This window comes from Panicum virgatum, unplaced genomic scaffold (assembly GCF_016808335.1).
Source record: "Panicum virgatum strain AP13 unplaced genomic scaffold, P.virgatum_v5 scaffold_4960, whole genome shotgun sequence".
Classification (NCBI taxonomy): Eukaryota; Viridiplantae; Streptophyta; class Magnoliopsida; order Poales; family Poaceae; genus Panicum; species Panicum virgatum.
The window spans coordinates 31,964-40,974 of NW_024376451.1; the positions used below are offsets into that span (position 1 = coordinate 31,964).

Genomic DNA, 9,011 nt, shown 5'->3' on the forward strand with positions numbered 1-9,011 from the left:
TAAGGGCCTAGGACGCATGTGCAGTTTTCCAGCAGTGTAAGGAAGGTGTGCACAGGCATAAGGTAGGCGGTTCGAGTCCCAGGTGATGCAAGTGTGCATATTTCGTCAAAAAAATCTTAGCTCAATACTACAGGGCTAGTGGGGGTGGTTCGTTGGCTAGAATATTTTTTTTTCCTTTTTTGTTTTTGCTATTTTGATTTTTTTATTTTCTAGACATTGATTCGTAGGGGTGGGCTATGGCATTACACACCCCTAGAAATCGATTTCCATGGGGCGTCACGCCATGACACAGCCCCGAAAAATTATTTTTTAGCTTCGAAAACTAGGGGTGGGTACCGCACCCAATCCTAAAAAATACATTTTTACCCGCCCTAAAAATCTTTTATGTAGTAGTGATAAAATGTATTTTTTACCGTTTTAATTATACTGTGAGTTTATGAGAAATTTTGATAAAGGATATGTCACCCGCATGCCCATCACTAGAAAGAAAGATGCTCCCCTTATATTGAAAAATTAGCTCTTTCCTGAGTTAAAATATTATTGTATATATAGCTAAATTTATTTAAAAATATATATCAGCAGCTAGAACATGCATGATATATATTAATTAGTTTCGATTGATTAATTATGAGTTATGGTTTTGTAGTGTACTTATTTGATAGTATCTTGATGTGCATTTTGTATGTGTGGCACGTCCGCACGTGGACGTAGCGATACCTTATTCTGCTAGCTCTTGGATAGAGCCATGCGTACTCTGGAAGTCTGGATATAGAAGCAACTACTTGTGGTGGCCTTGTGTAGAGATTCCACTGACGCTCTCGCGAGGTAGCCAGATATATTATTATTGTTCTTCTTTCCTAGCTTGCACACGAGCACAACAGACGTTAAAGAGCGTGAGTCACGACGTAGGTAGGAGTACTGGAACTAAATCGAACACACACGTCTCACCGAATAATGAATATAATGGCTGAAGACAACAAGGACCACAAAGCGTGACACACGCATGGATAGAGTGAAATAAATGAAGATAGCGATCACGATGGTAACATCACCGCACCACCATCTTCTTAATCTACAAGGCAGGCATGGAACCTCCACCGTGCACCATATAGAACCACCTCTATCCATGCGCATCCGGCCTTCCAATTAGGAAGCCATGCCGCTCTCCTCATCATCGCCTTGCTTAGCTCTGCTGGCTCTGCTGCTTGCTCTGACGGGCGTGGCTTCTTCACGTAGCCGTGCCGTCGGCGGCGGGGCGACCACCGATGGAGCGGCGGTGCCGCAGGGGGACGACGAGCTGCTGATGATGGAGAGGTTCCATGGGTGGATGGCCGAGCACGGCCGGTCGTACGCGGCCGCTGAGGAGAAGCGGCGGCGGTTCGAGATATACCGGCGGAACGTGGAGTTCATCGAGGCCGCGAACCGGGACGGCAGGCTCACCTACACGCTCGGGGAGAACAAGTTCACGGACCTGACCCACGAGGAGTTCCTGGCCACGTACACCAGCCGTGCGCGGCGGCCGGACCCGACGACGGAGGAGGAGATGGTGATCACCACTCGCGCTGGACACGTCAGGGAGGGCGCTTCCCTGCCGGCTGCTGAGGACGATGTGCCTGATCGCGTTAACTGGACGGCCCAAGGGAAGGTCACCGGGATCAAGTATCAGGGAAAAACGTGTGGTGAGTTAGGAGGCATTTAATTTGTTGCAAGATCCGAGTGTTTGGCACCATATTTTAGCACTATAAACCAAGTGAATAAATATCCAAATTTCTTATATACTCTAACTAGCTTTAAGTGAATAATATACTCTAGCTAGCTTCTACATGCAATGGTGTGTTGCAGGGTCTTGCTGGGCTTTTGCTGCGGTGGCAACGATCGAAAGCGCGTACGCAATAGCAAAGGAAGTGGAGCCGCCGGTCTTGTCCGAGCAGGAGCTCATCGACTGCGACGACTACGACTCCGGCTGCCTCGGCGGCTGGCCGGAGCGCGCCTTCAGGTGGCTCAAAAGGCACGGGGGACTCGCCTCAGCCTCCCAGTACCCGCCTTACGACTCGAAGAAGCACGCCTGCCGGAAGGAGAAGCGCCTACCACACGCTGTCAGCCTCAGGGACTACAAGTATGTCAGCAAGGGGAGCGAGGAGGAGCTCATGAAGGCCGTCGCCGGGCAGCCAGTCGCTGTCGGGTTCAACTCGGACGACGAGTGCTTCCGCTTCTACAAGTCCGGCGTGTACAACGGCATGTGCGTCAGGGATGGAGTTTTCGTCGGCCCGTGCTCCAACGACTGGATCAACCACGACCTGGCCATCGTCGGGTATGTCGGCAAGGGGAATGACCAGGACAAGTACTGGATCGCCAAGAACTCCTGGGGCGAGGATTGGGGACATGAGAGGCTACGTCTGGCTCAAGAAGGATGTGGCTGACTCCAAAGGCATCTGCGGCATTGTTGCGACTAAGCCGAGTTACCCAGTCGTGTCGTCATAATTATATGTGAAACAGTTCCATGCGGCCTTCATATACAACCACACCAACACACGCACGCACGCGCGCGCGTTTCCACGTCTTTTCGCGTGTATATTTGAATGACTTGTGACTTGCAATGTGCGGTCGTGTGGTTGCAATTCAGCACATATTTTGTCATTTGTGTCTCTCACATTTAAACCGTTGTACGCTGATTAAACGCTAATCAATGCCTAGTTAATTCTCTGTTACCTAGTTAATTGTCATAATCATTCTGAATGAGTTTTAATATCGTTTAAAAGAGATGATGGCTCCTTTAGGGCAGCCGCGTCTATATAAGTGGACTGAAAGCATTTAGGTGACATACTCTCAATTTCTTTGCCTTCTTCCACCACTCGCTGTGCTGTGTCACTAAACTGCTGGATCTTGCGGGCCCTTCCCTTGGAGTGCACTGAGCAGGAGGGCGAGCGGTATCTCCGAGCCCTTGCCGTTGTGAAGCCTGCACGAGGGACGGTAATAAGGTTTCGGGGCAGCGCATGTGCGCGACCGCTCGAAGCTGTTCATCTTCCTTCTGCACTGCCTCATCTTCGATTTGCCATTGAAATTTTTTGGAGTGAGAGTGACAATCGAATTTGGGTTTGACTTTGAAATTTTTTCTATAGCCAATGGACAATATAAATTGTTTCATATAAACTTTTAGTAATTTATTGGAACCGATTGATAATTTTAATGTAACAAGAGCAATTACAGAATTAATATATAATTTGAATTTGACTTGAAACGCATGAAATAATAATTTTTTTTGCATAGAATCATCAAACATGAACACTTTGACAAGGTAAAAATTATGACAAAGTTATGCAAACATAAAATAGTGGAACAAATTGAATAGTAAAAAAATTGAAGGTAAAAATAATAATTTCAAACAGACTTTGCCGTGTGGCAGCTGAAGGACACACGGCAAAGCATGTCTTTGCTGTGTTCCAGATCATGGCACACGTCAAATGACCAGGCTTTGTCATGTGCCCTACATCTGGTACATGACAAAGTTAAATTCAAATTTCGTAAATTACCTAGGATGGGGAAACGCCCAAAATGAAAGTTATAGATCTCGAAAAGTTATGAAACTTTGTAGTTACAACTTTTTGATTTGAATTCGTTTAGGATCTCAAACAAGCAATTTATACTCAGTTTAGTATAATATGTGGGGAAAGAAAATGTAGTATAAACACAAGTGAGTGTGTGGTGCAGTGGTAGAGAAGATTACAAGTGAGAGGGAGGTCGTGGGTTCGAATTCCGTTGGCTGTGTAGTGCGTGAAAAATGCCGCAACTTGCAACTTTGGCGGAGCGGGTGTGTGGCTGGCCAGTGGGGTCCTCCCCCGATTAAATCTTTTTTGTTTCCTATTTTTAAAATCAGTTTTCTGAAAAACTCTTTGCCTTTGCCGTGTGCACAACAAAGGAACTCTTTGCCGATGCCTGTTTGCCGTGTATCTTTTGCCGTATGCAACACACGGCAAACACTACTGCATAAAAGGTTTATAGGGGTGGGTGAAATGGCATTTTTAGGGGTGGACGTCGCACCCGTCCCTGCTTTTCGCTGCTAAAAATAGTAATTTGAAGGGGCGGTTGCATTACCCGCCCCTAAAAATGTATTTCCAGGGGCGGGTCAGCCCATCACCCATCCCTAGAAATTGATTTCGAGGGGCGGATCACCCTATCACCCGTCCCTAGAAATTGATTTCTAGGGACGGTTCACCCAATCACCTGCCCCTAGTAATTGATTAAAAAAATAAAAAAAGTTGTGCCGGCCGTCCAGGCTACCCACCGCCGCGCGTCTGGGCGTCCAGGTCACCGCCACCGCCGTGCGACCAGGGCCCTGCCGCGAATCCACGCCGCCGCCGCCTGGCCCCGCGCCGGCGCTTCCTCTGCCGCGCGCCGGCTGGCCCCTGCTGGCCGTTGCCGCGCGCCGCGGCCCCAGCCCCGGCCCGTGCCTGGCCGAGGGCCCACATCGCGCCGCTACCCCCGCCACCATGGCTCCGGGCCGAGGGTCCATGCGCGCAGCCGCTCCCGCAGCCCCGAGCCGCCGGGCGTGCGGTCCTGCCCCACCGTGCTGCGGCCTCCATGGACATGTGGGGCCAGGCCTGGCCGCAGCGTGGCTGCCCACGCCGCCGGCCGCAGGTAGCCCGTGCCTAGCCGGCGCACACCCCCGTGCACGCCGGCCCCCGTGCCTACCCCCGCCGGCCACTGGCCGCCGCGCCCGTCCCCGCCTGCCGCCTGCCGCAGCACCGCTGCGTTGCCGAAACAGCTCCACCATGTCGAGCCAGCGCTGGATGCTTCAGCGCTCGAAGGTGTGGTTGGAGGGATGCAAATCTGGAGAGGAGAGAGAAAGGGTGGAGATAGGAGATGGAGGGTGGGTTGCTCTGAATCGAAGGAGGAGATAAGAACGGAGGGGAGGCGGCAGGGTGGGGGCAGTGTGGGGCCATCGATCCGTGCCTGAACTGTCCAGCCAATTGCATTCCAGTGTTGCCCAGCACACGAATTGCCATCCAATTGCTGCAACAGATCCCGTTGTTTGTAGGGGCGGGTCACCCGCCCCTAAAAATGACATATTTTTAGGGGCAGGTGATGCACCCTACCGCCCCTACAAATAATTTTTCAATTTATTCTAAAAAATTATTTAATTTACTAAAAATAGCAAAGCACTTAAAACAAATGTGAAATTTTTACTGGAGGCTTATTGCGACCTTTATATTTTTCACTTTTTATCTGAAAATTCATTTAATTGTTTACATGTAGCGAAACAAATTAAAAAAATATGAAACTTCTATACTATGGTTATTATGAACAATAGAAACAAAAAAAATATGCCAAGTATATTTCAGTGTATATAAAATTTAAGTATATTTCAGTTATATGAGATACGATATAGTTATAGCTATTAGAGAACATATAATAATTTTTTAGACCATTAGATGATCTTAAATGAAACAGTTATCAACAACAAAGTTTTAGATCCCGTGATTCTCTACAATTTTATTATAAAGTTTGACTTCATCCGATATCATATGAAAAAGTTATGAATTTTTTTGTGTGGAACCATTTGTAGGGGCGGGCCATGCCATAACCCGCCTCTAAAAATATATTTGTAGGAACGGGTGAGGCCATGACCCGTCCCTAAAAATGCCACTATTTTTAGGGGTTGTTCATGGCGTCATCCGCCCCTAGAAATGCTCTTTTTCGAGGCGGGTGACGCTATGAACCTCCCCTGGAAATGACACTCATTTTTAGGGGCGGGTGAGGGGTGACCACCCCCTAAAAATGTTTTTCTAGGGGCGGGACGGATGCTACAGTAATCACGCTCCATTTGTAGCAATGGGTGAAATTTTAGTCCGCTCCTGAAAAAAATCGAGGCGTTCCTACAAATCATTTTCGTCCGGATCCGGCGCGTCCCCCGGTGTGGCTTCCCAGCGAGGAAGGAGGGGTGGGCCGACGCGTGGTCGCGTGCCGGAGGAGGAAGAGTAGGGGGCCGCGCACCGGATCTGGGCGGCAGTCGGGGCGGCGGTGGCATCGGAGAGGGCCGGTCGGGAGATGACCGCGCCGGGAGGGGGCCGGCTTGGCGACGAGAGGGGGCCAGCCGCGCGCCAGAGGCCGGCGAAGCCACTTCGCGCGCCAGATTTGGGCGGCGGTCGGGGCGGCGGTGGCGTCGGAGACGAGGGATGGGTGGCGGCGTGGGCAGAGAGGAGGGAAAGAGGGTGGCGGCAGTGGGGACTGGGGAGAGATGGGGGTCGGCATGTGAGGGGCTAGGGTTAGAGAGAGGGTGTGATCGGTGTGTTGGGCCGGGCCAGATGGGGTGTTGGGGGGGAGGAAATTTTGTTTGCCGTGTGTTGTATAGATGGACTCACGATAAACTCCTTTCTGCCATGTGTCATGATGCTTGACCCACGGCAAAGTATATTTTTCCTATTTTTCAATTCCAATTCCTAAACTGCAAATATTTGGTTATTCCGTGCATGAAAATTTTAGATAAGAGTTTTACATAGCCAATCTAACTCATGAAAAAAAGGAAACTTATTATTTCATGTGTTTTTAGCTTTAATTTTATTAACGTTAACAAATAGATTATTTGCAAAAAAATAATAATTATCAAACTGAACCGAAAAATAACCGAATTTTGGCATGAAACAACCTTACTTGCGTTTTTCAAATAGAAAATGTTTCAGGGTCATCTGCAAATTCATTCGTAATATTTAGTATAAACCTATACGACTACTTCTCAACTCTATGGATCTTCGCTGGAGATGTTTCGATATATAACTACTGTACGGCGAGACTTGTGCGAAACATTTTATATTTTTTTCCACAGTATCCACACATGAAATAATGACACCACGACAAATTTCCTGATTTTCGGAATTTGTTTGCATTTATTAGAATTTTAAACTAATTTGGCAACACGTTCTGGACCATGATTTGTTACAAAGATATTCAAAATTTACTTATGTTTTACGCATACAATCTCAAATTGAACTCGCGAATATGTCTATCAATTTTATATTCTTTATACTCCACTAATCAAAAGACTTCTAGTTCAATCATCAGAAATTTGATTACTGACAGTAAATGTCTAAATATAGCAAAAATATCGAGAAATTTACCAATGTTTAACATGGAGCAACATGTATTGTATATTTATACCAGAAAATGTGTGTAGGCCAAATTTAATTTTTTTTGAAAAATCTTTGCCGTGTGCACAAAAAAAAACACACGGCGAACTCAATTTTTGCCGTGTGCCAGTTGTTTGCCGTGGGCTGTGTCTCGAGGCACACGGCAAAATGTGCGTTTGCCGTGTGCCAGACCTTTGCCGTGAGCCTTTTCTCCTGGCACACGGCAAACCGAGCCTTTGCCGTGTGCCCGATGTTTTGCCCGCGGCAAACTTTGTGGCACACGGCAAACGCACGTTTTCCGGTAGTGGTATACTTTTTCATCTGCATATATTCACATTTTTTTTACTTTGCATCCACGTCCTTGTGCGTCCAACATGTTGTTTGAGCTATGTGTTTAACATGGAAATATCGTTACCTTCTTCCATACATGTATGCATGGTTCGTACGGGGATAGCCTGGACGATCCTCAGTACATCAAGTATTATATAGAAGATATCATGTTTATCCTACACAACAAAAATAAAATAACCTTTGTGTTTCATAGAAAAGCCCAGGCGGCCACCCGGGGTTGCCAGGCCATGGATCAGCTAGGGTAGATGTAGGTAATTTATTAGATACATTAATTTGGGGCATTATTTAAAATTTTTTGTATAATATTATAGGTGGATAATTTGAATTAAGCTTAGGGTCTGTTTTAGGTTATTTTTCATAACGAGAGGTGGTTATTTATATATAAATTTAGAGGATACTTTAGATAATTATTTCAATGGTAGAGGTGGATAATTTTCTACAATTAGTAATAGTAAGATTATATTCCATATTTCATCTAAAAAATTGTGTATTTTGATCCAAGGATATACTGTACTTTTTTCTATTATTTCACCATGACCATTACTTTTTCCATTTGAAGAAAAAATGTCTTGGGAAACACATAAGAATGTGACAGATGTTGGTAGCAAGGTTGGAAATGAGATAATGCAACAATATGCCTGTCTGTTCCTCTCTATGTTCTCGCCAGGTAGCCAAACTATTGGTGGTCCAGTCCTCGTGACGGATATCTTGGAGCATTATTTGCGTATTATATATTCTCAAGCACAACAGAAGCAAAGAGACACTGGAGCGTGAATCACGACTTTGCCTCATTCGAAAGCTAGCCCTTGCTGCTCGCTGTTGATGCACGAAGACACCAATAAACCTTGAGTATGAAGATTTTTAGCAAAATAAAATAAATCTTCAACTGGCCAGTGGTATTTGTTCTTGACTATCTGTCAGGAGCTGGCCTGACACGCACAAGTACCGTGAATCACGACTTCGTCGTCTCATCTTAGATATGGACCTTGATGGTTGCTGGTCCTCCAGTCGTCGTCCTGTATCACACTATTTCCATTTTGGATTCTTAGCAAACCAATATTCCTAGCTTGGATGATGTACGGTGCCGTGAATCACGACATTATCTCTTCTTTGAAAGCCCATGCCATCAAAGATCGACAAAGTTTTAGCAAGCCAATGCAATATACTTTTCTCGCATCATCGCATGCATGGATGATGACGAATGTGTAAAGACATGACACATGGTGTGAAAATCGTTTTGCAGAGCCTCCATAATAAGGTAACCCATGTGTACAATATATATATATTCCTACAACACTATTCTGAATCAAGCTACCAATATCTCAACTGGTAGCAAGTTCCCAGCCATTATCATCTGCCATGCATTTTCTTCGCAATCTCGATCGGGCTACTTTTCTATCAAACCACACAAATAAATTTTGAATTCCTGTTGCGAAATCAAAAATAGATTAGGGATCAACAAAAACTACTTTACACTTTTGATGATATGCAAATTGTACACGCTGAAGAATACTCTCGATCTCTATCTCATGCTCTCGA

At 46.1% G+C, this 9,011-nt stretch overlaps 1 pseudogene; it reads left to right on the forward strand.

The window, feature by feature from the left end:
• Positions 1-1,079: 1,079 nt before the first annotated feature.
• Positions 1,080-2,708, forward strand: LOC120694325 (annotated as a pseudogene).
• Positions 2,709-9,011: the final 6,303 nt, after the last annotated feature.